This window comes from Ursus americanus, chromosome 27 (genome assembly GCF_024610735.1).
Source record: "Ursus americanus isolate L20-20 chromosome 27, mUrsAme1.1.p, whole genome shotgun sequence".
Lineage (NCBI taxonomy): Eukaryota > Metazoa > Chordata > Mammalia > Carnivora > Ursidae > Ursus > Ursus americanus.
The window spans coordinates 15,013,333-15,040,773 of record NC_142153.1 but is presented as its reverse complement, the minus strand read 5'-3'; positions in this window follow the sequence as shown (position 1 = coordinate 15,040,773).

Genomic DNA, 27,441 nt, shown 5'->3' with positions numbered 1-27,441 from the left:
CTCTCTGCCACCAATCAGAGGGGATTTGCCTTTGACTTCAACTAGAGTCTATCCCCAGCCCATTTTCCCCTCTGCCACACTCAACATTTCCGTCCTAATAGGATTACTGCCTTTGTCTGATGTTTGTTCTCTTCACTGGGGCTCCTTGCTATCATCATAGATCTCGACTTCTCATTGCTCTGTCTCCGGAGGCAGCCATCTCCTTGTGGTCTATTCTCACCGCCAGGACAGAGTTGAGCAATTTCCATAAAGTGGGCTAGGAGCATTCCCATTATACCAGGGCACTGAACCAAGTTTCTGAAAATGGCACATTTTCTGGACTCTCTTCTCCCTTTCACCTTCATGAATTCCAGAAAAGCAGATTACGCCCACAGATCCTGGACACGCTGCCAACCTCTGGAGTTGTTGCCATTCTGGTAGGGGGCATCGGGAATCTAACCATTTCAGAACTAGATTGGCCGAGAGTGGCAGGAGCGTGCCTTCGCCTGGCACCGGCCACGCTTGGCATCCTCGTCTTGTTGTTGGGATCGCGTGGAGCAACAGTGGCGACTCACAGTTTCCATTTTAGTAAAAAACTGCAGATGCCTATTTAAAGCACCCAGACATTTATTTCAAAGCTAGGCAGGCCGCCTTGAACGGTGGAAACAAACAGGACTAGTTGCTGGGAGTCTTGGTCACTCGATGTGTGATCTTAAGTGTCACTCAATCTCCTTAGACTTGGTTTTCTCATCTATAACATGCGGGGTCTTGATGGGATGGAGGTGTTGGCTGATGTCATGGTGACTGGCAATCATTTCGCAATATTGAAATGTATCAAATCAACATGTTATGCACTTCAAACTTACACAATGTCCTATGTCAATTACATCACAGTAAACGCCTGGAAGGAAATGAGGGGGCTGACAGGTTCACCTCTGAGAACAAACACTAGGGTTCTTTGAAGGTCCTTTCTTTCTCAAGTGAGAATCACTTCGGTCTTAAGGCATTCTACCTGCCCTGCACCTGCCCGTCTCTGCTGTCCTGTGGTATTGGGAAGCTGGTTCTCCAGACCCCTGAACCTGGACTTGAACCAGACCCCAGGTCTTCCACCTGGGAAGCCAGGTCTCCTTTTGTGAGCCACAACTCTGGAAATGGCCCTCACAGCCAATTTCTAGTGCTGCTGAAAACGACCCTGTCTCTTCTGAGTCAAAATACACAGCTTCATGAAATGTAGGATAACAGCCTCAAATGGAAAATAAAACAAGTCTTGTGAGAGGTCACCTTACACAAGTCAGTGTATGCTTTTTAAAAAGATTGTTTCTTAATTGCAAAAGGAATTCATTCTCATATAAAATGTGGAAAACTCTGATCAGTTTAGGGTAAAGGGTAGAATCATTCTTAATCTCATAATTCGACCCCTCCCACAGAGAAACTATTAGCATTTTGATGTATTCCCCACTTTCTATGCAGTTTTTTACATTGTTGAGAGCATGCTATTTGTATTATTTCAACCTTTTTCTCCACTTAAGATGGCGTAATGGGCATTCCTCGTGTCATTTCCCATATCTAAATAATATTTCAATGGCTTCATAATATTCTATGTTGCGGGCATTGTCCTGAAGTTGACCTGTTAAGGTCATTTGTGGTTTTATTCTTTCTGTTTGTTTTTTATTTAATTTTTATAAGTATTGCTAATGAACATCCATGGTCATATATCTCTGAAATTTTCAAATTATTTCCTTAAAATGCATTCCTAGAAATGAGTTATTTGTTTTAAGTATAAGTATAAATAGTTTAAAGTATAAATAGTTTAAAGTATAAATAGTTTTAAGACTCTCGATGCTGCTTTGGTCTTAATTTTTCAAGCACATTTTATGACTTAATATCACCCTTTTTTTCTCTTAAAGAATATCATATCCATTTTAGTCATGAGAAAACTTTCACTTTTCTTAAAGCAACACTGGCCTAAACCTCCTCCGAGAAAACATCAAAGAACCCAGATCTTCGACAGCAATTGTCAATCAGCTTCGAGAACTCCTGTCTGACCCCAGGTCTCTCCAAGTCCCCAGGATCCTTAACCTTCAACGTCACTGTGAAATGGGGTATTATAAAGAAGTCGAGAGAATGGGAAGGAATAGAAAATGAGTGAGTGCAACAAATCTGAAACTGTATTTCTCAGAGTCCCTATTCGATACCCTGCCTTTGAGCCACATTAAAAAGTAATAGGACCGGCTCTTACCAGACCAAGCTGTGTGACTTTGGGCGCATTCCACAGCCTGGCTGCGGTCCAGGCTCCTCCTGTGTAACGAGAGAAGAGAGAACCAAGTGATTTATTAGGTGTTTGCAGGCCAGCATGATCCCGCATTTCTTCGTACCATGCGGATGGTGAGGTAATGTCCTAAAAGCTACTTTTGAGTTTGAGATTTTCTTTGAAATGACAGTTATTACAAATGGCCATCGTGGGGGTGTGGGATGTTGCAGAATGGTATACAGGGGAAGAGTATGAATTGAAGCTTCGCTAATTATTAGCAGTGCTTGTCTTTAAGCCAAGGACTTAAACACGTTGAGCATTAGTTTTTTCAATGGCAGAAGGACTGATAAGAGAACCTATTCCCTGCAACCGCTGGAGGATGAGGTAGATAATACATGGGGCCGCACACAGGAAGCACACAGGAAATGTTGTGAGAACTGCCAAGTTTGCTGTGCCCAAATGAGCATTGCTCCTAGTGCAATGAGGGAAACAGGTTCAAGGACGTTGCTCATTGATAAAAAGTGTCTAACACTTACTAACAGCAGGTTAGTAAGGACGCCACCAATCACCTGTGGTCTGCTTGCCTCAGTTTACTCCTTGGTTGCCACATAATTCAGGAAATAGCTGAGTGAAGACAAAGATGTCGAACGGAAGCTCAGGCAAAGAGATCACTGTCTTCCTAACCATGGTCCCAAGCCAACTGCCAGCACCATGTGCATCCAATCATATTTTATCCAAGCAAGAGGGAAAAGTCCTGAGTAGACACCACTGTCTAAGAAGGACAAGTTCTGAACTCTTCTGTCCGATGCTCGGGATCTCCCTTAGCTTGGTCCCAGTCTACCTTTCCATGCTCACCCCCTGCCACAGCCCCTCAGGGCCCCAGGTTGCACCAAAGCCCCTAGTATGGTATTCTCCCCGACATGGGGATTTCACCCCAGCTCTCCTGGAGCCACTGCCTTCTTCTAGAAGACCTTCCCCCTGTGCCCTGCTTCCTCCTTATCCTTCAAGGCCCGGCCGAAATGATGGTCCTTCCTGGATGAAGGCTTCTTCTCCTTCCCGGACATAGTCATTGCTTCTGACCTTGGCTGAGTAACCAAGACACCCATGTTGATCATCCGTTACATAATGTGACCCCTGTGATTTAGCTCCAGGACATGTGGGTACAGGAGGTCCTCCTCCTCTGGCAACTCCAGCATAACCGAGGGTGGGTCAAATCTTCCAAAGCTGGGCAAGGTTTGCTTCTGCAAGGCCTCAGAAACCCAGAGAGTTGAGTTGAAACTTAACACAAATGCTGCCTCCTTCTTCTTCTCCTTCTCCTTCTCCTTCTTTTGTTAGAGAAAGAGAGTTTGCACATGCAAGTGAGCAGGGGAGGGGCAAAGGGAGAGGGCGAGAGAAAATCTCAAGAAGGCTCCTCACTCACCATACAGCCTGATGCTGGGCTTGATCTCACCACCCTGAGATCATGACCTGAGCCGAAATCAGGAGTCAAATGCTTACCTGCCTGAGCCACCCAGGTGTCCCTGGTTGTTCTTCTAAGAAGAGAGCTAGAAGGAAAATGTTATTTCTGGTTTTTTGTTGTTTTATTCAACAGCAAATGCAAGTAAGAAACAAATCTTAAACACATTGGCATGCCACAATCATTATTTCTATTTTTCTCCCACTGTTACAATGGGAATCCATTTTTTTTTTTTTTTTACATTGTTGGAGCCCCAATGCCTCTGGCAAGGTCTATTAGTGATTGCATGGTAGCTGTTCTGCGGTTCACTAAGTGCTCTGACAATGAGTCACTTACTGAATGGCCAATACCGCGTCCAGTCATTTGCAGGGTGCCCTGGAGACAGTTAGAGACACACCTGCCTTTCAGCTGAGCTCAGATGCAGCTACAACACTTAGCCTTTTCAGCCCCAGAGATGCTTATTCTATTATTAAGCATTAGTATTAAGAAGGTAAGGTGTATTAAGGCTCCACAAAGGTCTCTGTGATTCTTTGCACCTGCATTCCAGACTCTTCTGATGTGTGTTTATTTCAGTGTAAGATTACTCCCTCTCATTTCTGCCTAAGCTCCACCATGCTTAGACAGGTCCCGCTCCTCCTGACGCCTTCCGGCCACACGTAGGCTTTCTGATGCATAGTCTCCTCTGTTTTCATCCAGTGGCTTTGTGTTTGCACGTCTTCTCTCCTCTGTAAGATTCTAGGTTCCTGCCCGAGGGGGTTTCTCATCGTCTTTTCAACTCTTCGGAGTACTTAACAGATGGCCAGGCACACAGCAGGTACTTAATAAATCATTCATTCATGAGTATAGACATTCTTCATGTTCCAGCAGATGAAATGGGGATCCTCTCATCTCGTGACTCAAGTGCAGTCTGGACCAGCAGCACCGGCATCTTCTGGAAACTTGGCAGACATGCAGATGCCGGCCTGTCCCAGACCTACCAACACAGAGTCTGCATTTTCACAAGACCTTCAAGAGATTCGTGTTCATCAGAAGCAGTGCACTAAATGACACTAATTGTCAAAGTCTCGCTCTTCTCTGCCTCACTTGGTCCACTGCTTTTGCTTCCCCCATACCTGGCTCTTCTCACATCCCCTTACTCCTGTGCTCCACCCCTCACCCCAGGGCATCGCTCCAACCATTTTCTCTCCAATATCCCAATGCTCTCACTGCTCTAGGATCCCCGTTCCTGCCCACGCACAAAATGCCAACAGTTCACTATCTCCTCTCTTTGCTCTTGTTCTTTGAGCCTCTGGCACCTGCCGAGCTACTAACACAAGGCAGGGCCCCCTGTTTGGTCAAATCAATGCACACCTTCCTCATTTAATTGCCCTGGGAGAGGTATCCGGCAGGAAATCTGAATTCAATCTTCTCTTGATTGGCTTATAGCTCTTTTTGCCTTTTCTGTTTATCAACTCACTCCTAACAGAAGTTAGGAATTCAGCGGTCAGCAAAAAATGTGGGGTGGCAGGGAGACCTGTGCTCTTCGTTTACAGATTCAGCTGCTAGAAGGAATTTGAGAACTGAGCTGTCTTCATTAGTCAAGCCTAAACTTTAACTGAAAGAAAGTATGGCTCACTTTAAGGCAATCAAACATAGAAAATCATACTTAGAAGAAGGAACGGCAGGGTTCGATGTAAACGATAATTCTTCCATTTAAAAAAAATTCAGAAGATCTTTAAACTAGGAGTCTTTAAAGTGCCTTTAAAAATTACATTTGTTCATCTCTTGATAAGAGCACAGATGTCTTGAAATTCAGGGGATACTTATTTTCAGTTTGAGTTGCTGTATTTTCTGTGGAATCCAGGGAAAAGCTGGTTTGGGGCCTGAATTACAGAGAAAATCACTTCAATTCCCCACCCCCCCACATTTTGTAGCAGGACCGAAGCAGTTAAGTACTTCTGCTGAAGATCATATTACTTTTTGACTCATTTCCTACCTGAGGCTAGATTTACAATGATAATTTTCTTTAGACGTTTTCAAAAGTGATTTTTCATAACGAAAAGAGATATATTGGACAGAGTCTTCCTTAAGGCCAAGGGCTGACAATAATTGGGCCATTTGATTTCTATTCATTTTTCCTAAATCTCTGATTGCTTGCACAATAACTTTCTTCCCCAATCAATTAGTCTAACAATTCATATCAATATTTTATTTTTAATGGTTGACTACTCATTTCATTAAAAATGTAAGTGCATTAGCTCTGTGTAGAATGATTCCATTGGGATAGGCTTATTTAAATATTCATAACATAAAAATTAATAAATCTGAGCACAGAGTTTGCATTTTAAAAAGTCAGGCTACTGTCAGGTGTATTTGGTCCTAGATGAGATTCACTAAATTAAAAACCGTGAGCATCCTCTTTTTATTGATTCTTCTTTATAATGAAACAATGCAACAGAGATACTATGAGCTCAGAATTACTACCCAATAATTCATTGGTTCTCTCAACTTCATCCACTGATACCAAGTTGCCCTTCCCTCATCTTTCATGCTACTTCCCACTCTTATCACCTAGATTCTGACTACTAAATCAGCCTGTCTGAAATCAAAGAAGAAAAACGTTGGTTATGAATAGTATTCATTTCCATTTTATTCAATCTCTTCTCCCTCTACCTCCCATCACCACCACCAGAGTAAAACCAATGAATCATAATGGTGTACAGCAAGAGCTCCAGGGCCAACTGCTTCCCCTGGGCTTGCTCCCAATGGGAGGAAGAAGCACACACCTTACAGGGGATAAGGCTGTTGTATGTTGGTTCATGAGCATATGTAGCCTTAGAATTAGCACATTTGACAAATCTGTATAATGGGTTAGGAGGTGGAAGAATCCAACTAGAACAGGGCATCTCTGATAAACTACCAAAGGCTTGGAATGCCATTTACATCATTCACAAAAATTCACTTGAAATGGATTAAAGACTTAATGGGAATTAAATGGGAATGTAAATTGGTGCAGCCACTATGGACAACAGTATGGAGGCTCCTCAAAAAATTCAAAATACGACTTCCATATGATCCAGGAACCCATTTCTGGGTATTAACCCGAATAAAATGAAAGCACTATTCTGAAGCTGTATCTACAGTCTAATCAGCATTGTAGCACTATTCACATTAGCCAAGACTGGGGGCAAACCAAGTATCTATCTATGGATGACTAGTTAAAAAAAATGTGGTATATATACATATATATATATATCACACACACACGGGAATATTATTTGGCCTTAAAATCCCTGTGACAACATGGATTAAACTAGAGGGCATTCTGCTAAGTGAAATAAGCCAAACAGAGAAAGACAAATACTGCATGGAATCACTTACACGTGGAATCTAAAAAATAATACTAATAAAATCAAACTCCTAGAACCAAAGAGCAGAATAGTGGTTGCCAGGGGTTGGTGAACAGAGGGAAATGGGGAGGTGTTGGTCAAAAGACACAAATTTGCAGTTACAAGATGAATAGCTCCTGAGGACCTGAGGTACGGGATGGTGACTGCAGTTTGTAATACTGTATTATACACTTGAAATTTGCTGAGAGTAAATCTGAAGCAATCACCACACACACACACACACACACACACGCACACAAGAAGTGATGGATATGTTAACTTGATTGGTGATCATTTCACAATGTAGAAATATAGCAAATCATCACATTCATACATACAATTCAAATATATACGATTCTGTCATATGTATTTCCGTAAAGCTGGGAGAGGGGACTAAAAGTAAGTGGGGGAATCTAAACAGTGCAGGGCATCACTGATAAGCTACCAAAGACTTGAAAATACCATTCAGAATTAAGGACACCAGGGTAGTCAAGGTGTGCCCTCTTTCAAGAACTCCCAACAACCTAGTCTGGGATCACTGTTTTCTCATACTCAACCTCAAATCACTTCTGTTAGCAAAGTTTGGCTGAGATTGGACAGAAACGGTCTCTGCTAAGAATATGAGTGGGCCACCTGCAAGAATGGGACCCAAGGGGATGACATTTGGCAGCGTCCAACAGTCCCATCCACACTAATATGGATAATGTTTATGAACAGTGTTACTGGGAAGAACACTGAATGCAGAATTAGGAGACGGAACTACTAACCCTTATCTATTAAATCTCTAAATTCCTTTCCAGTTCTAAAATTATGTATATGAACAGTAGGTGTTTGAAAGAGAAAACTCAGGATTGGACTGGAAATAGGTGGTACAAAAGTGACTCCATCCTACCCTACAGGGACCCAGACCACACATGCCCACATTTAGAGCCCATGGAGAGCCTCAGAATCCTTCTCTACTTAGTCCCTTGGACAGACTCTACAGAATGCTCGTAAATGATTCACGAGTTGAAACTCACTTGCCATCCCTGATGATGAATGATTAACAAAGGAGAAAATGTCACGTCCTCTTGGGGGGGGCAGAGCAGAGCACCCCGGTACCAACTTCCGGGTGCCCGAGGCCTCCACAGTCTTTTGAGGTCAAAACTCAGGTTTGAGGCTGAAAGGAAAGAGACGTCATCACAACAGCAAAGACAAGATGCCCGAGTTTGTTTGAAATGGCCCCTGAAGTCAAGCACAGAGACACTTCTGTGTTGAGTTCTCAGAGATGTGGAGCTGTGTTTGTGATCCTGGCCGGCCTTTATAAATTAAATTCTTCTCCTGGGCCAAGCGAGAAAAGAAAATACTCAAATCTATACTCTGTGTGTATTTGATTTTCCTGGAAACTTATACAATTCAGTTGTTCTATAATAAATGAGGCACCTGTGGAATCCACACACGCAGCGGAGAGACAGATGGCGTGTAGTCGCTCGCCACACGTGTGCACAGAAGAGGTGGATGTCTAAGATACATAAAGCATTGAATGTTTAGAGATTGTGTGTATATTCCCTACAGCTGAAAACTCCTGGTGTCAGCTACCCCAGAGTTTCTTAAAATGTGGTTTATAAACCATCTGCCTCAGAACCTTCTGGTGTCTGAATGGGGGCCCCCTGCAGACCTCCCAACTGGGTCTCTCCCAGACTCTACCAAGACTGATTCTGGGACAGGGATGTCTTCCTGGTTACCAGGAGTCTCTTGAAGCAACAAATATTACTCTGTGACTCTGGGGACCTAGGTGTGTGTTTCTGGGCATAACCGTATTTCATTGCAAATATAAATGCATTTTAGACTTACAGTGGATCCAAACCTCTTCATCCCTCTCTTCCTCTATCAGCAAATGGCGGCTTTAATGACTTTGGGGTTGCTTGTTTTCATTAGTCCTTCCTTCTGGGTTTGGAGCACATGAAGTTTAGCTACGGTGAAGCTTCTAGAATCATCCTTTGTTACATCTGGACTTGCTTCTTCCTCCTAAGTCATTATAACCTCCTTACAGTTTTTTTGGCTGTGCTCTTGACACAATTAAACGGTCCTGATTTTCTGAAATCCAATAATTAAATGGGCAAGAATGAGCTATGGTAAAGTGAACAAGAGTGATGCTGCATATTTATACCCTTCTCCTCTCATCTGGAGGCAGCCCACAAATTTCAGCTAGTATGATTAAGCCAGAGGGCAGGGGATCTGTTCATCATTACGGAAAAGCAGCCCCTTGGAAGAGTAAATTATGGCACTCATTGAGTTGCATTAAAATCACTACCCAAAAGGTATAGATAATAATTAAGTAATATACCATACGTGACAGACACCGAAGGGAGAACTTCAGAAGTTAAATGTACTAAAGGTCTCAAGTTGGCTGGGGCTCTGAGCACAGAGACTTAATTTGTGGAGTCCAGTGATGGCTACACATGATAAAGGACTAACAAATCGAAGAACCTTCTAGCATCAGCTCAGGACCAGAGAGGGGGAGGTTGCCATCCTCTGAGGAGCTCCCTGGACCATCCTGCACAAACAAGATGGGCCAACAGCCTGCGGGTAAAAACAGTCTGCGACCTCAGGATTCAAAATGCTAAGCCAAGCTCCTGAAAAATGCTGATGATCCAATGTGTTTTGGGGTGTAGAGCGACTTTCTCCTGGAGAGCTCTTTAACCTTCGCCTAGGCATCCTCTGTGCTGTCCTTTGGGAAAAGAGCTGTTGTCAAAGTTTCTGCTAATGGGAGAATCTTGCAGATTTTATGTTGTTCCGTGCTAACCCTGGAGTCAGAATTTATGGCAGCTCCTCTGTAGGAGTAAGGATGGAGATTGTGCAGTGGGGTGCAGCCGGAGAGGCTCGGGCCTCTGCTTTCCCGGGACTCCCTTGGACATAGTAGAAAGACGTGACGAGGCTGCAAGCCCTGCTTTGAGCTGTGTGGATGGTAGATGTAGAATCAGAGTGCTTAGCCTGATTCCTGGAGAGAAACCATAAATCCCCAGCGTGATAACAGTTATTGGGCACTTTCCATGTATCCATATTACTACTACTACTAATACATAAACACCTAATCTCATCCGGCATAAGCCCCACAAGAAGCCCATGAGGTTCACATGATAATCTCTATTAAATAGAAAATTGCAGTGTAGGGACTCAAGGCTCTTGCTCAAGGTTCTACGGTCTGATTCTAAAGAACTCTGCTCTTGACTCCTAGTCCACATGCCTTCTATTTTCAGTGGCTGATAGTACTTAGGACTCACAGTCGCTCTGTATGGTGGGTAGCTTGACTCACCACCACCCTATTTTATGAGTGAGGAAGCGGAGACTGAGGGAGCTTGGGTGGGATGTTGCCTGCAGGGACACCGAGGAAGGGACAGCTTCAGGACTCCCGTCCAGCTCTACCCATCACTAAAGCCTGCCCCTTGGTGAATAATTGTGACAAGGCTGTGGAGGGCGGCCTTCCGGGGGTGGGAAGGGACCTTCAGCACAACGACAAACATTGGCTGAGACCTGTGTGGGTCAGACCCTGATACGAAGCTTCGCCCGGTGCCCCCTGGACCTGCAGCTAACATCACCCAAACCCCGCTGCAGTTGCGCAGACAAGACCCTCATACCTTAAGCCAAAAGATACAGACAGAACTGAGTGACGAAACGCATGGCTCAAACAAGAATGGGTGGTCCGGAGGGGCGGAAGAAAGTGGCATGAGCCCCCGCAGTTGGGCAAGGTCTCTGGGAGGAGGGGGATTTGAGATGCGGAGAAAATATGGTGGCATCTGGAAATGCAAAGAATTACTTAATACTCACCTTCCTACCCAATACTCCCAAATGTTCTCCGTGTGTTAGATATGATAGGAGGCTGAAGAAATATGAAATACATTTTCTAGTCTTAAGTGACTTAGAGCTTTGTTGGTGAAATAGAACATATAGGAAGTGACAGTGATCAATACTAGCCAATATCCAATTAAAGGCTAAATTGTGTTCCATTATCTCGAAGTACTATGGAGTTTCGGAAGACCAGACATCAGTAAGGGGGAGGATGGTCAGAAAAGGCTTCCTGTGGGAGGTGGTATTTGAGCTGAGGCTTCAAGAATGCTGGGGTCAGCCGGAGGGTATAACATCCGTAAATGCAGGCAATGGGGAGAGAACCTGGTGTGTTTGTGAGTCAGTGAACAGTGGAGTAGGCCGGGATGATGGCAAGCCTCGGTAACGTCTCCGTGTTTGGGAGTTGGAATAAACTGGGTCCCTCAAATTTACCCAAAGTGATTTGGAATCCAGGTTGCTACTCTATGAGTGAAACCGTGAAACACACACCCAACGGATCAAAGCAAGAGGTACAAAATCATGGAAGAGAGACCGCCTCCCGTCCTGCTGCACGCAGCAATAATAGGGACTTAGGTGTTTTCTTCATCTCTAAAGAGAGGGCCATCAGAAAGAGGGATAGTCGATCACGGAGCTAGGAACATCATAGGGGGAGTGACCACTATGCCTGTCTCAGCTGTCCACTCAGAGTGGCTGGGGTAGGTATCATTTTTAATCAGAGCAGCCTCTGAACATAACTAGGGTGGGTCTTTCCCCACGAGGCCCTCCATTCCTCTTACAGATGAGGTGGTCAAACAACTAAAATTGATGACCAAGCCCAGACTATGACGAAATCGCCCCATAAAGCCACTCTCTAGGGATGTGCTTGTTAGCCGCCCGGCTCCCGTGAGTAACCCCAGGGCCATTGCACATGACTCACTGGCTGGACACTGCACAACTCCAGGGGTGTCATCACCCACTCCCACACACAAGTGTACCTGGAAACCCTGTGTGACCCCTTAAATGAGTTTCCATTGAAACTTCAATGAATATTTTGTGCAGGCTCTCAGCAATTCTCAGGAGAGCGAAGTTAGAGTCCCTTTCTGGGCCCCTTGGGCTCTGGCAGCTGAATGAGTGCCATCACTGGCATCAGGAACCACATATGACCAGGGAATGAATTCCCCTTCACCACCATCATGGGGGGACATACTCCACATTCACTTCCTATCTTTACAGAGCCCCGGGGTTCTGGCAACTGTCAGAAAATCATCAGTGTCTCCAGCCTTGCACACAAAAGAGACAAGATTGCAGGACCAGCTACTGCAGATACTTGAAAATTCCAGGCTCTGCTTATCTGACCTGACATTGACCTGATTTCAGAGACAGTCTTGTTTTCTTGGTGGTTCATTTCATGCCAGAAAATGCTGCTATTTTCTAAATGACCAGCCAACACTGCTGGGCAGTGCAGGGCTCCTGGTGTCAAGGTTGAGGCAAATGGCCCCAGGAATCTTGAATAGAAATGAGGACAGTCCCAACAAAGAGGAGGTGGCTCTTGAGAGCCCTGGGGTGTTTCACAGAACATTCTACGTGGTGTAAGAGGCATGCCCACATTATCTGAGCAAGGGCATGATCCATGGCACCTCATCAATGATACCTTTCCCCTCAGTGGAAGGAAGCCAAGAGTCTTTTCATGCCTGCTAGTCTCGCTTCATGGATCAGGTGCCTGGAACCTTGAGAGGAAGAGAACAGACAGTGGGAACTTTAGAGTAGGAGGGAGAAATTCTGTGTGTGTGTGTGTGTGTGTGTGTGTGTGTGTGTGTGTGTGTGTGCATGTGTGTTGGACTGCGGGATGGTTAGGATAAAGAAGAGTAAAGGGTTTTGTTGAAGCTGTTCGGGAACTGGGAAGGGGGCTCGTATATAATACCCTCGGAATTCAAAATCCATAGAGAGAGACAGAGTCCACGGTTGGAGAGCCACACGTCGGCTTTACTGCAAGTGAGCTGGCAGCAGAGTGTGGCTGGAGATCTGTAGCCTAAACGTTGTGCTAACTCGGTCTCTGAAATGCCCAAGCAGATGGGAGCTCAGCAGTGCTCCCCCACGGGGCTGGGCCCTTCCACCACCTTCCACCTTCCATCCACCGGATGGATCCACCCTGCCGGCAGGCAGATCAGGAAGGAGAAACCAGGAAGGGCTGAGCCACAAAGACTAAGCTTCTTCTCCTAATACCCTGACCAGATAACCGACTTCCTCTTAAGACTGAGAAGTTGGATATGACAAAGGTAACCTTAAAAGTAGCTCCTCCTCATGGAAGTACAAACCCGGGGGGAGGCCCATCCACTCCTTAACACGTTCTATGCGAACATAAAGCAACGACTGGAATCCCGCATCACAGCAGAGTTTCCCTCGTCTGCAACGGTCTACACCAACTAGGCACAGGTACCTCTCTGAGTGTCCTGTAGACTGCCAAGGTGCGCATCAGTGCTACTGCTGTCCCCAGCTTTTCTAGGCCCAGAGAGTCCTGTATGTTGCCACAGTGAATAGTGAGTTATGGGATCAGAAGGAGAAAAGTGTCTATATAGGTAAAGAGGGCACCGCCCAAAACTTCCCTGTATTCCTTGTGCTCATTGAGTGTTGATCTTAACTCCAGACCAGAACATTTGCTCCTTGAGAGCAGGACACATGCATGGTCTTTCTTAAAATTGGCCCTGCTCCCTCCTCAGTTTGCATTCATGATGGTTCAGTGATTTGGTCCCTGTCTGTCCCATGTGACAAAAAACTGTCAAACAGAGAGTAACTAGGACTGTCCCCACCAATCCTTATTGCCATCATCAAATCCCACATTTGGAAGGTCACCTGTCTAGTCTCCTACTCCCTCCCCGTGAAAAATCCCCTCAGAGAGGCAGGGGTGGTAGTGAGGAGTTGGGGGAAGAGGGTCAAAACGTACAACCCACCAGTCAAAAGATAAATAAGTCCTGGGGATGTAATGCACAGCATGGTGACTATAGCCAACAATACCATATTTTATATTTGAAAAGTTGATAAGAGAGTAGGTCTTAAAAGCTCCCATCACAAGAAAATAATTATGAATATGTGGAAGTGATGAACGTTAATTTATCGTGGTAATGATTTTACAATACATCGCATATCAAATCTGTTTGCTGTACAACTAAAACGGATACAATGTCAGTTCTATTCCAATAACACTGAACAAACTTTTAAAAAATTATCTGGACAATCCCTTTCAGAGAGTTGTTTGCATAGCTTCTGTTTTCTACACCTCCTGTAGCAATGGTGCTGAATCCAGTACTCATTTTGAGACGATAATCTCAATTAGCTGGACATTTTGTAGTGGGATTGTGTGCAAGTTCATCTCAAGCTTACCTGGTGCCTGCGATGTTACAAATCTTTCTACAATATGGTGAAGGAATTGAGGTTCTCCTTGCTGAGCCAACTTAGTGGTGGCGGGGGCTTAATCTGAGACAGGACGAGGCTAATCGGCTGAGGTTGAATATTGAGATGTCGAGGGGTGTTCCGGTGGGAAGCCAGTTCGAGAATGCAGAAGGAGCAGCTCCAGGTTGCTAGGCCATGGGCAAAAAGGAAAGAGGTCGGAGTTAGGGAGAGTGTCCCTAGGGCCCAGAGTCATGAATAGAAGATACGCATGGGCAGATAGGGAGCAGAAATGTCTCAGGCACAAATTCAGTCCTCTTCACGTGAGAAGGTTGCCGGGTGATTGTTAGTCTTCATTTTTCTGCTTCCTTTAAAAATCCTGGCACCTTGCTGTATGAGCACAGGAACCTGGATACAACCACAGGCCTTGCAACACCCAGCAGAATAATTCTGAACCTCATAGTCTTTGTGAAAAGACTTTACATATATTTAAAACATTAATTATGTCTATGAAGCACTTCCACGTACCTAAAAATGGTAATAAAATATTGAATGAAGTAGAGCCCCAAGAATACAGATGGAATAGAAACTAGAGTTATTGGCACCCAAGTTCTGGAAAGTTCGGTGTAACAGCATTTAATCTTATTTTCCAGCCAGCATCTCGGATACTGTGATGACGTTTACCAAGACCGGGAAGCCCGTCTAGCAAATCTCCACCTGGATCGGAGACAATGCTGCTCTCTCCCAGATGGAAGTCGATGAGGTCAATCTTGCCTCTTTGTGTGACTTTGGCGGGTGTACAGGATATAGGAGAGAACACGACTTTAGGAAATGATGCTGCCTATGACTCCAGTTTATTTCTGGACTCCTGAGGCGTGAGCATTCACCAGAAGAAAATAAACACGTACAAGGCAACTGAATCCATGAACTGCATTCTGACCACTGTTCCTACCTCTTTCTCTTTGCCCTTTAATAGAGTTGAAATATCCCGGTTTGGGCTAGAAAATAAGTTTGCGTTTGCTGATGAAATCCAGCTGCATGGCTCCGATGGTATTCACAAAGTCTCTGAATTCAGTCCAATCTGGGAATTTTCCCAGACTGAGGTCAAATACCCACACTCCTGCCTGGCTTTCAAATCCCAAGTCAGCAGTATCTCCCATCACACACAGCTTTATGTGACATTTTGTGGGAGGTTATCGCAACGTAAGGACTGTGCGGGTACTCAGGGCTTATCTAATCGGGTTTTCTCGACACTTGTTTTATTGCATTCAAATCTCACCGCCTGATCAAGTGACTACACTGGTTAGTGAGCTGTTGGAAAAGAGCTTCCTGACAAATCTCTGCCCTTGTCTTAAACCGGTACCCCCCACAAGTTAGAGGAGTTTGGCTTCCTGGCTGATCACTGACTCGGAAACCTGAGGCCCAAACCATCTGCCCAGTTTGAGGAAACATTGTTGAACACAGTAGGTGTCTGGTCAAGAAGATTCTTAAGGTCCCTTCCACTTCTTGCTATTGAGGACTCTAAAATCCAGTTAGCACAATTCCTCCCTGCTCCCTGCCACCAAAATAGGCATTCAGTAAATATTTGTGGGGCGTCTGGGGGGCTCAGTCAATTAAGCATCCGACTCTGGGTTTTGGCTCAGGTCACGATCTCAGGGTCCTTGGATTGAGGCCCTCGTTAGGCTCCGTGCTCAGCATAGAATCTGCTTGGGATTCTCTCTCCCCCGCTCCCCCTGGCCCTCCCCACACTCGTGCACACACACTCTCTCTCTCAAATAAATAAAATCTTTAAAAACAAATAAATAAATATTTGTGGCATAAATGGATGAGTGAAAAAAATGAATGGATGAATCAACAAATAGAACTGTCGAGTGACTAGGGTCCCAAGTCCTCTCCTAGTCCGTCCCTGGAAAACCATTCTGCTTTGGACGAAAAACTCGTGCGAACAGGACACCTGGTGGCAGGTATGCTCCCTGATAGACCAGAGTTCCAGGGTAGGCAAAGAGCTATGGGGGTTCTTGCATCAGGGAGATGTAACTGATCCCCTTCAAAACCAATTGAGCACCTGTACAAGCTCTTGTACCCATTAGGGTGGCTGTCATTTAGAAAAAGGAAAATAAGCGTTGGCAGGGGTGTGGAGAAACTGGAGCCCTTGTACCCTGCTGATGGGAACGTGAAGTGGTGCGGCCGCCGTGGAAAACAGTTGGGCTTCTCCTCAAAAGAGTGAAGCAGAGAATGACCCCGTGACCCAGCAATTGCCCTTCTAGATACACACCCCAAAGAACTGAAAGCAGGGGTTCAAACACCTCCTTGTGCGTGAATGTTCGTGGCAACGTGTTTCACAATTGTCAGAAGGTGGAAATGGCCAACCAGCCAGGGAATACGTAAGCAAGATGTGGTTTACGCCCACATGAACTATTATGCAGTTTTAACAAAGAAGGAAACGAACACATGCTACAACATGGATGAATCTTAAAAGCGTGATGCTAGGGGCGCCTGGGCAGCACAGCGGTTAAGCGTCTGCCTTCGGCTCAGGGCGTGATCCCGGCGTTATGGGATTGGGCCCCACATCAGGCTCCTCTGCTATGAGCCTGCTTCTTCCTCTCCCACTCCCCCTGCTTGTGTTCCCTCTCTCGCTGGCTGTCTCTATCTCTATCGAATGGATAAATAAAATCTTTAAAAAAAAAAAAAGCGTGAAGCTAAGTGAAATGAGCCAGACATAAAGGACAAACATTGTCTGATTCCACTCCTATGAAATATCTGGAATAGGCATATTCATAGAGACAGAAAGTAGTGTAGAGATCACCAGGGGCCAAAGGGAGGGAAGAATGGGGAGTTATTACTTAAGGGCTACAGAGTCACAGGTTGGGATGATGAAAAAGTTCTGGAAATGGAAAGTAGTGACGGTTGTCCAATATCGAGAACGTATTTAATGCCCCTGAATTGTACACTGAAAAATGGCCACAACGGCAAATTTTATCTACGTGTATTTTAGTGCAATAAAAAATAGCGCAGATAACCAAACCAAACCAAAGAGGTGTGTGAAGGACCAGACATAGAAGAAGGGTATCGGGTAAATTAGGCCTTAAAATCCTGCTACCTACAGGAGCCGGCATCTCCCAGGGCTCTCCTGTATCACCACCTCCATCCTTACAGCCTCCCTGCGGGGGTTATCATCCCATTTCACCAACGAATACACTGAGGCTCAGAGAGGTCCTCTCGCCCGACATCATCTCATTAGCCAGTAGCAGAGCCCTGACTTGAACACATTTGTTCACACCGGAAGTGCTGCCCTCCGGCTGCCCCGAAGCTGCCTCCCTAAAGTGGTCGCCGCACGGCTTGCAGAAATGCAGCCCACCCCGAGGACCAGCCAGGGAGGCTGACCAGGCAGTGAGCTGTGCTGGCCCCGGGAGCAAGAGGCTGGCCTACCCCCCTAGCTGGCCTCACTCTCACCCTGCCCGGGAAGGGAGGGAAGGTCACGAAGCCGACAGGTGCACAGAAGGCATTGGGAGGCATGCGCTTTGAAGATCTATCTTGACTGCAAAATAAACAGACCCTCCTCCGCAGAGCTTATGTATTCAGGGATCTCTTCAAGGCATTTGACATCCGGTTCTAATCTTCCGCATATCAGAATCCCGCACTTCTCCCACAGCCCCATAGGCAGTCTTTCAAGAACACTTTCCCATAGTTTGACATTTGAATCCGGCATCCTTGGCATAAAACCATTATTTGCAAGTATCACGAGGCATTTCCCCCACCTGGTCAAATTCATGCATATCATTTTTACTTTACATGTGAGGTTAATCTTTTCAGGGCCCAATTAGCACAGAGACAGCCATACATCTCCTGATCTTATGGTTGCAGAAGTCACTCCATCAAACCATCCACTGGCTTTTTCTGAGCAAAATGATCCATCTGTGTAATTAATCTTGACCACTCTCCTGCCAAAACTGGGCACGTTCTGCTCTGCCTGTTGCTCTCCCTTGCAGCTTGAAAAGTGGCAACAAAGGCCCCTCAATCCTGATTTTCACCCCCGAGCCATTCACCCATGGACTTCTGTTGTTCTTGGCATTTCTGCAAGTGTGCTGTTAATTAAACTCACCCAATTAGTATTTTCAGGCTGTGGCTGCCTCGGGGTGCCGAGGGCAGGCCACGCACACTCCGCCTACTGTCCATCTGTGATTTCCAGGACGCTGTCTCTGCAACAGTGAGCCTTGAGTTCCCAGGCCTGGTGGCATGTTCACCAAACACCCACCCCTTGCAGCAGGGAAGAAGTAATGGTGCCTAATGGTTAGGAATATGGGCTCAGAAAGCCTGCTGGGGTTTCAACACTGGCTCCACCATGAACAAGTCCCATGATTCAGTTTCCTCACCTATAAAATGGGGATAGTAGTGTATCCAGCCCTAAGTGGTTGGGGTTAAATAGATTCTACCATGTAAAGCATTTAATATTGTCTGAAAGGGCACCTGGGTGGCTCAGTTGGTTAAGCGTCTGCCTCTGGATTTCGACTCAGGTCATGATCTCAGGGTTGTGAGATGGAGCCCCGCATTGGGCTCTGCACTGAGCATGGAGCCTGCTTACAATTCTCTCTCTTCCTCTCCCCCTGCCCCTACCTCCTGCCAAATAGAGTTGGAAGTGGGGTAAGAACTCAAAATAGACGAACCCTTACCACTCTTAGTATTATTAATATGTACCTGAATTTACAGAGCAATTCACCAAAATGCTATCCTTTAAAAATGTCCCGGCAGCACCTTGTCAACATTCACGATTTAAGTACTCAAGGGCCGTCATGTTCAGTGACAATCCTTGGCCCTCACCAAATCCCCTATAAATCTTCAGAGGCTGCAATAACTTGGGAGTCAAAGGTTATGAATGTTCAACTGCCAGAGTTTTTGAGTCACTTACTCCTACATCGATTGTTTGAAGAGCACTTCATAATTTACAGAAAACTTTGTCTTACATTACCTGACTGCGAACATAGCTTTCGCCTCCTGCCATATTGATTGAGCTCTTTGATGTCACATGAGTCCTGTGCTCCTTTTGCATGTGCTTTTCTCTTTGTGGGGCATGGCTCCTTGGGGACAATTTGACTCTTCTCTGTTCTTCCTAACTCCTCATGTGGCTCATCCTTCTAGACCTTTAGGCATTGGCTTAGGTTTCTCCTCCTCTGGGGACCTTCCCAATGGGTCCTGGTCCAGTCTGCATGACAGCATCTTGCTACAACAGTGGTATGTGACAAATACAAGATCCCTTGAGGACAAAGACTGCTGTTTCTTGTGTTCTTTCTGGTCCTTACCAAAATATTTGGCATCTCAGGAGTGTTTAGAAATTAATGAACCACCTGTTGAGGGATACAGAACTCAACAGGGAGGGTCCTTAGAGAGGGGAAACAGTCAACATGACTGAGAAATTTGGAAAAGACTCCACAGCACAAGTGACATGTGGAACGGAGCCTTTAAAGGTGAGAATGATATTGACAAGCAGAAGAGGGAAAGCAAGGGTCTCCAGACTGAGGAACTGACAGGAGCAAGACTCAGGGTGGAGATCAGCTGAGGCCAACACCTGGAGGGGTGGGGAGCTGGAGGGAGGGAGCACTGGGCTGGAAGGTGAGGCTTATTGAGCTGGTCACATGGTGAAGGATGCTTTGCACCAGGAAGAAGATGGGCCTTATTCTGCCAAGAATGGGGATCAACTGAAGTATTTGAAGCAGGAGAGTATTTAGAAAGACTATGCCTGAAACAGCAAGGTGCAGGGGTGCGTTATGTGGTTGCATCTGAGGAGAACATGGATATATAGAACTCGTGTTGATGTACGCATGCGCTATCTCTAGAAAGACATAATCTAGACTAAACCAGTGTCCATGGTCAGCCCTTCAGAAAGGAGCTTTGTGGAGAGGCAGGTGTTGTGGAAGACGATTTTTGCCGCATTCGTTTTGCACTGTTTCCATTTGTCCATGTGTTTGTGTTATGTTTTCTAACAGAGTACAGGTATTAAAGAGCTAGTAAAACTGTAAGAATGAGGAATGCAAGAAAAGAAGACAAAAGGAAGAAAAGGAATGGATCATGCATGGTAATGTGAGAAAACAAATCAACCAGGAGACAGTGGGGACAAGGTGGGGGAGGGGTGGTTATCGCCCATCCGGTGCTCTCCTGCCACACAGCCAAGCCCATGGCAGCCTGGAGTTTGCACATCCCATTTTTCCTCCCAGGTGCTAGTTCCTAACTATAGATCTTATTTCATACTGTGATCCCAACCTCAAATGTTCAACAAGGCAAATTTATCCCCAGTTGTAATCAGAGAGATGGCGCTTGTTCCTCCGTTGACCTCCAATCTGCCTCACACCCAACGGCTTCCTCAGGCAACTGACCTCTGTGGGCAGTGTCCCCGGTCCCACTCACCAGGTCACATTGCTGGGGCTTGGTGCTGAGGCCAGCCTCTCTTAGGAACTACATTGAACACAGGAAGGAGGAAAGAGAAGAACTTGTTCCTTTCCTTGGAAAAGCACTTTGGAGTGTGACCAGAGGCTTGCCCTCCCAACCTCCAAAACCTACTACTGCTCTGTTTTTAGGATATTTGGAACCTGAAGAGAAGGGAAGAATGCCAGGTTGTGTAAGAAGTCCAAATTCAGAAATATCAAATCAACAGGGAGAACTATCTTGGCTCTACCAACGGTCTTGGGATTGTGAAGAGCTAACAGTTTTGGACTGCCAATGAGAGAAACTTCTAGAAAAAAATATTCACAACATTTTTCACTCAGGAATTTATAATTTAAGGTACTGATGGCCACACAAATACAGGTGTGCCTCAGTTTAAGAAAACCCAATTTTAAAAAATCTGGACTTTGGGACAGGATGTTTAGAGTATACAAACAGGTGCACCTGGGTGGCTCAGTCGGTTAAGTGTCCAAGTCTTGATTTTGGCTCAGGTCATGATCTGAGGGTTGTGACATGGAGCCCACCATCAGGTTCTGTGCTCAGCACGGAGTCTGCTTGTCTCTCTTCCTTCCCCTCTGCCCTCCCCACACCCTCAAAATGAATAAATCAAATCTTAAAAAAAAAAAAGAAGAAGAAGAAGTATGCTAAAGAAAAATGCAACTTTTCCAGTCCTGGTCTCAGGAACACCTTTCCGGCACTGTCTAGTCAATCTTGAGCAGCTCATTTCACCCATCTGGGCTTGGGGTTTCCCTTTAGATCCACGGGATACATTTCAGCTCTCTCCTTAATTCTGGCAGCAAGTATTTGCATTCTGAAAACTGTCTTGATTTAGTCATCAGTGCCCTTACCTGTTAACCTAAAGTATATCCAGCACGATTTCTCAAGAGGCTGACAGCTCATCTGAGCAGGGGGTTGGGTGTGGACATAACTGGGGCACTTCAATCACCCAGAGCTTTAGTCCTTCAAATACTGGGGAGGTGGGCAGCTTCATTTTGCTCTAAGAACACCTCTGGTGCTGGCCATCATCACAAGACCAAAGCCAGGAGGTGTCCGTGATGGGTGCTCCTTCGGTGACGGCAAGAACCTCCTCTTGCACGTGAATTTGATATGAAAATCACGCTTCTGATACTCCTCAAAGATCAGCTCTGTGTTTGTCAGGTTTTCAAAAGCCTCCGTTGATGGGAGCTCCACTCTTACTTGCTAACAAGGAGCTGAAAGTGGTTTGCAATAACTTGAACAAATTTTTCAAGATGTCTGCCTTTTAGGAACATGCGGCAAATAGTAAATATCATTAAAATTAGTTGTGCCAAACATACTCTCACAATTTAAATTGAATTGTCAGTTCTGCATAATAAAAGGTTAAAATTATGTGTTGCACAAGGAATAAATGTAACCTGATTATTTGACTCAAAATTAAATTAAAGACTGAATGCACCTACATTTTAATACGTTTTACGTTGTTATATGACTTCCCCTAGTCATTTATATCTAAACCATATTTCTTTAAAGCAGGTAATGTAAATTTGCTACCTCTGGTGTCTTTTATATCCCCAAAGCACATGATATTTCTTCCATATAACTTCGTTTTCTGGTGATAATTGTTCATGCATCTTAGTATTTCTAAGGTTTGTTCACTCTCCCAGATTCACATGGAGAGCAAGTTATTTCCACCCTGCCTTTAATTTGGGTTACTCTACTGGCCACATTAGCAAATGCTGAAGATACGGATCCTCACTCCTCCGCGTCCAACGGACTCTGTAGTGTAGAATGGCCAGACAAAAGAAAGGACCGGCTGGCCTGGGTTTTTATTTGCTAAGTCAGGCAGCCCTAACCCAGAGCCCTGCTACTGTTCTCAGACCTCCACCTCTGCCTAGTTTTCTGCTTCCTCTCTGCGTCCTCTTCTTACTACTGCTTCCTACCTGCAGTCTTGCTCACTCACTTGCTCTTGTGGTCCCCACCGAAACTCGCCCATCACGCAGCGCTGAACTTACGGACAGGATGCTCCCCATGGTAGAGACCCAACTCCACCCTTGGATGGCTAAGCTTCCCTCTCACTCCTTGGGTTCGGTCTTTTGCCAAATATTTCCTATGTCTGTCATGTCCACGTGCTCAGCTCTTTGCTGAGGATGGCAAGAGGAATTCAGCCTGGTCCCAGAGCACTTTTCATTCGTGGTGATGGGTGACCAAAGCCTAGGGATGAAACTAACAGGAGAGAGAAACGAAAGGCCATGACTTCTTAATGTGAGAATCACGCTTCCAAGACCACACCAACACATCCCGTGTGTCTACAGACCATCCAGACCCTAGAGGATATGCATCCACTTTCTTACGATTTGGTCACTATTTCATTAGATGAGCTGGACTCTGAAAAGCACAGGAGAGAGGAACTACATGATTTTTTTTTTTTTAAGATTTTATTTATTTATTTGACAGAGAGGGAGACAGCCAGTGAGAGAGGGAACACAAGCAGGGGGAGTGGGAGAGGAAGAAGCAGGCTCCCAGCGGAGGAGCCTGATGTGGGGCTCGATCCCAGAACACCGGGATCACGCCCTGAGCAGAAGGCAGACGCTTAACCGCTGTGCCACCCAGGCGCCCCAGGAACTACATGATTTTTATTGTGCTAAATTGAACGCTGCTGCTTCTTTCCTCCTGGATGAAACCCCAGGCCATTCCTATGAGATTAACAAGCTTCATTTATCAGATAATAAAAATGTCCAGGTTAATCCAGATATCAATTTGGCAGACAATTGAAACCCCTCTCTTCCCACCAGATTGGGCCCAATACTAGATTAGGAGCTGGTGGTGAGGTCAACTCTGTGGTTGGCTTCCTCACTATTTTCACTCCTCCTGCCTGATTCAGGCTTCCCCAGAACCAGAGGAGAAGGAAAGAAAGAGGAGTAAGAAAGGGCTTGCTTGGTTGTCACTGACAATCTGGTGTCAGGCTGGTTCTTTGTCCTGTGCAACATGTCTCGTGGGTTCCCCTGGTACCTTACTTAACATCATGGAGGTCTCCAACTTGAGCTCTTTCAAAGAAGTCACAGTAGTAGCCAGTTGGCCGCTCCCCCCCCCGGCCACACCCCTCACCTCTCACCCCTGATACACCCCATGTCAGGGAACCTTTGCCTCTTTGCCCTGTCTCTTCACTCTGCTTCCTGGCAGGGGAGCTCCAACCCCCATCTTCTCTTTGGGCTTTACAGATGGAAGGCAGGTATCAGTCTACACCCACCCGATTCTGGGCCACACAGGTGAAGTTCTCTAAATGGTTTCTGAAGTCTGTCTCACTTTGCTTAAGGTGAGGGGAAAATACCCCTTCTCTCCCTCCCAAGCCAGGATGCTGACTCTCTTCAAGCTAGTAAATTCCTAGCCTCCTCTTTTAAGCTCTTGAAGTGGGTGGCAGAACAAGTTTTGGACCACCCCTTTGCCAGTCCCACACAGATGATCTAGCACCTTCTTTAGGGTAATTCTCACTTTGGGGCCTCGCCCAAATTTCAATACAGGAGGAGTATCATGTTAATATCCCATTACAGTTACTACTTAGGAAACCGTATGAGGGTATTGAAAAGTCATTTTTAGTTGGCGAGAAATCTAACTGTGCTAAATTTTGCCTTGTTTTTACTCCTGAATTTATTCTCAGGAGGTTGAGGAATCACACAAGGACTATTGCTCCGACCTTCATAGGAGTGTTCTGAAGGGAACACTGGACGCTAGTAGATGAACCCCTCATATTTTTGGAAAGGAGACTTCAAAGGGGAAAATGTGCATTTCAAATGTTCCCATGCGGAGGCACTAAAAAGGAAATGGGGTATGAGGCACTCTGAGGATCGGAATTATAACAAATGCTCTGATGAAAAGGACAAGGGGCAGGTCTCTCGGGAGAGCCACGTGGTCGTAGAGTGGATCCTGTTAAGTTGGGTACCAGAAGGACATGAACATAGGCGGAAGGAGACCACATCCTAAGACACGTGGAGAGGAGTAGCCTGAACCCAGAAGGGAAGGGAAGGGAAGGAGAATCAGAGGCCAGGGTGAGCTGAAGCCTGTGAACCATTCAGGACAGCAAATAACCCCACGGCGTGCTAGGCTCTGTTCTACACACTTAGATCTGAGTAAGTCTGAACATCACAACTGGGTACAGCTATTATCCCCATTTCACAGGTGGGGAAATGGAGGCTCAGAGAGTTAAAGCAACTTGCCTACAGTCAGACAACTAGAAAGTGGCAAAGTCACAATTCAAGTCCAGGTGCCCAGGTTTTAGAGACTGTGCCCTGAACCCCCACTGCTGCCTCCCTCTTTGTCCATCCATTCTGAGCTCTACCAGCAGCTCTGATCTTCTGAGGGTGTGGATTGTGCTTTGCTCACATTTGTAATCCCAGCATTTAGCTCAATGCCTTGTGTAAAGGGTAGGATGAGCCCCTCCTATGTCCTTTTTTGTTTTTTTTTAAAGATCTTATTTATTTATTTTAGAGAGAGAGAGAGCAAGGGGAGAGACAGAGGGAGAGGAAGAGAGAGAATTTCAAGCTGACTTCGCACTGAATGAGCCCAGGCTCAGAGCAACCAGAAGTAGCAGAGAGAGCACAGGAGGGGCAGGAAGAAGGGGCAAGTCTGACCCCAGCTCAGGGCATGGGTTGGAGAGAAAGGAGAGGCTTCTGCTGGATGGAGGGAGTGAAATTGTGATTGGATTGTGCTGGACTTTCTTTTTTTTTTTAATGTTTTTTTATTATATTATGTTAGTCACCATACAGTACATCCCTGGTTTCCGATGTAAAGCTCGATGCTTCATTAGTTGCGTGTAACACCCAGGGCACCATGCAACGCGTGCCCTCCTCACTACCCATCACCGGTCCATCCCATTCCCCCACCCCCTCCCCTCTGATGCCCTGAGTTTGTTTCTCAGAGTCCATAGTCTCTCATGCTTCATTCCTGTGCTGGACTTTATGATGCCTTGAAAGTGACCACACAGGGCGCCTGGGTGGTGCAGTTGTTAAGCATCTGCCTTCGGCTCAGGGCGTGATCCCAGCATTCTGGGATCGCGCCCCACATCAGGCTTCTCCACTAGGAGCCTGCTTCTTCCTCTCCCACTCCCCCTGCTTGTGTTCCCTCTCTCGCTGGCTGTCTCCCTCTCTCAAATAAATAAATAAAATCTTAAAAAAAAAAAAAAAAGAAAGAAAGAAAGTGACCAGAGCATGGAAGATCTGCTGGAGATGGCCCCAGACATGGGGAAGGGGATGCTGACCGAACAGGCCTTGGGGAGGCCACGGCGAGAGGAGTACAGAGCTACTTCCTGACTTCATCCTACCAGATCCAGCCTGTTCAATAACACGTCACGCAAGGAAGTGGCAGGAATGTTCACAGAGAACACTGAGGTTTCTAATTCTAAGATACACTTTTTAAAAAACATGTTAGTATTTCTGAAATCCAATGCCTTGTAAACGCAAGTGCCCATTTATTCTTTTTTCCCCCGAAAATGTTTTTTGAATGGTGCTGTCTTAAAACCTACTGCATGTTAGGACTGAGACTATTTTGTAACAGAGACTGTTCTGTAACAGCCGTTTGGGGGTTTGTAAGAGCTCTCGCTTGCGAGATTGCAAGTGGAACATCATTCTCTGACCTTCCGGCTCTAGGAAGTTGGGTTGTCCAGCCTGGGTTAGGGTGTCAGAAAAAGGGCAGGACAGGAGTGAAGGGTGATAGGCAGAAAGCACAAGGATCGCCCACCCACGTTCCTGGCAAAAGATGCCTGGGGAACCACAGCGCAACCCAAGGTTTTGAGACCAAAAAGTGAAGTGGGGGAGAGAATCTGATCTGGAGTAAAGGGCTGGCCTCACAGGATTGTGAGAGTGAGTCTTGAGAGATTTTTAAAGGAAGGAACCTTAAAATTTTTTTAAAAAAATCCATTTATCTGTCAATGGATACCTAGATGTGTCCATGTCTTGGCTATTGTGAATAAGGCTGCAATGAACATGGGAGTGTTGATATCCCTTCAGGATGGTGATTTTGTTTCCTTTGAATATATACCCAGAAGTGGGATGGCTGGATCCTATGGCAGTTCTATTTTTAATTTCAGGAGGAACCTCCATACTGTTTTCCGTAGTGGCTGCACGGGTTTGCATTCCCACCGATAGTGCACAAGGGTCCCCTTTCTCCACATCCTTCCCAAAACTTGTTATCTCTGTGAGGTAATTAATGTTAACTAATCTTATGGTGGCAATCATTTTGTATTATATATGTATATCAAATCATTATGTTGTACATCTTGGAATAATTTAATGTTGTATGTCCATTATACCACAATAAAATTGGAAAAATAAGGCATGGCAATAAAAATTTTTTTCAAAGACTAGTAAGTGCCCTTGGTTGATTCTATGGACAGAAAGAGAAGCTAAGGAGACCAAGAAGGCATGGCTAGTCACAACTACCTAAACTTAGCCTAAGAAAAAGTTAAGTTGAACACTATCAAATAGGGTTAAGCAACTTGTTCAATGTCTCACAACCAATAACCAACAGCACGAATCACCTCTCATTTTTCTTCAGTTTTATTCCTTAACGCAAGAAGTCTTCAAAAGGAAAGGGGTAAGACAAAGATGCATAGAAGGAAAAGAAAGCTTAGGATGGTCAAGAAACAGCAAGAGAACATCTAGCTCCTGATCAGAGATATGGCTTCTGACACAGCCACTCTCTCGTTGGGGCCAACGACTGACCGTGCCATTGCATGACATCCATTCCTGCCGAGCCTTGAGAAGGTGTAAGAACACAGCCAGCATGGTGCCCGG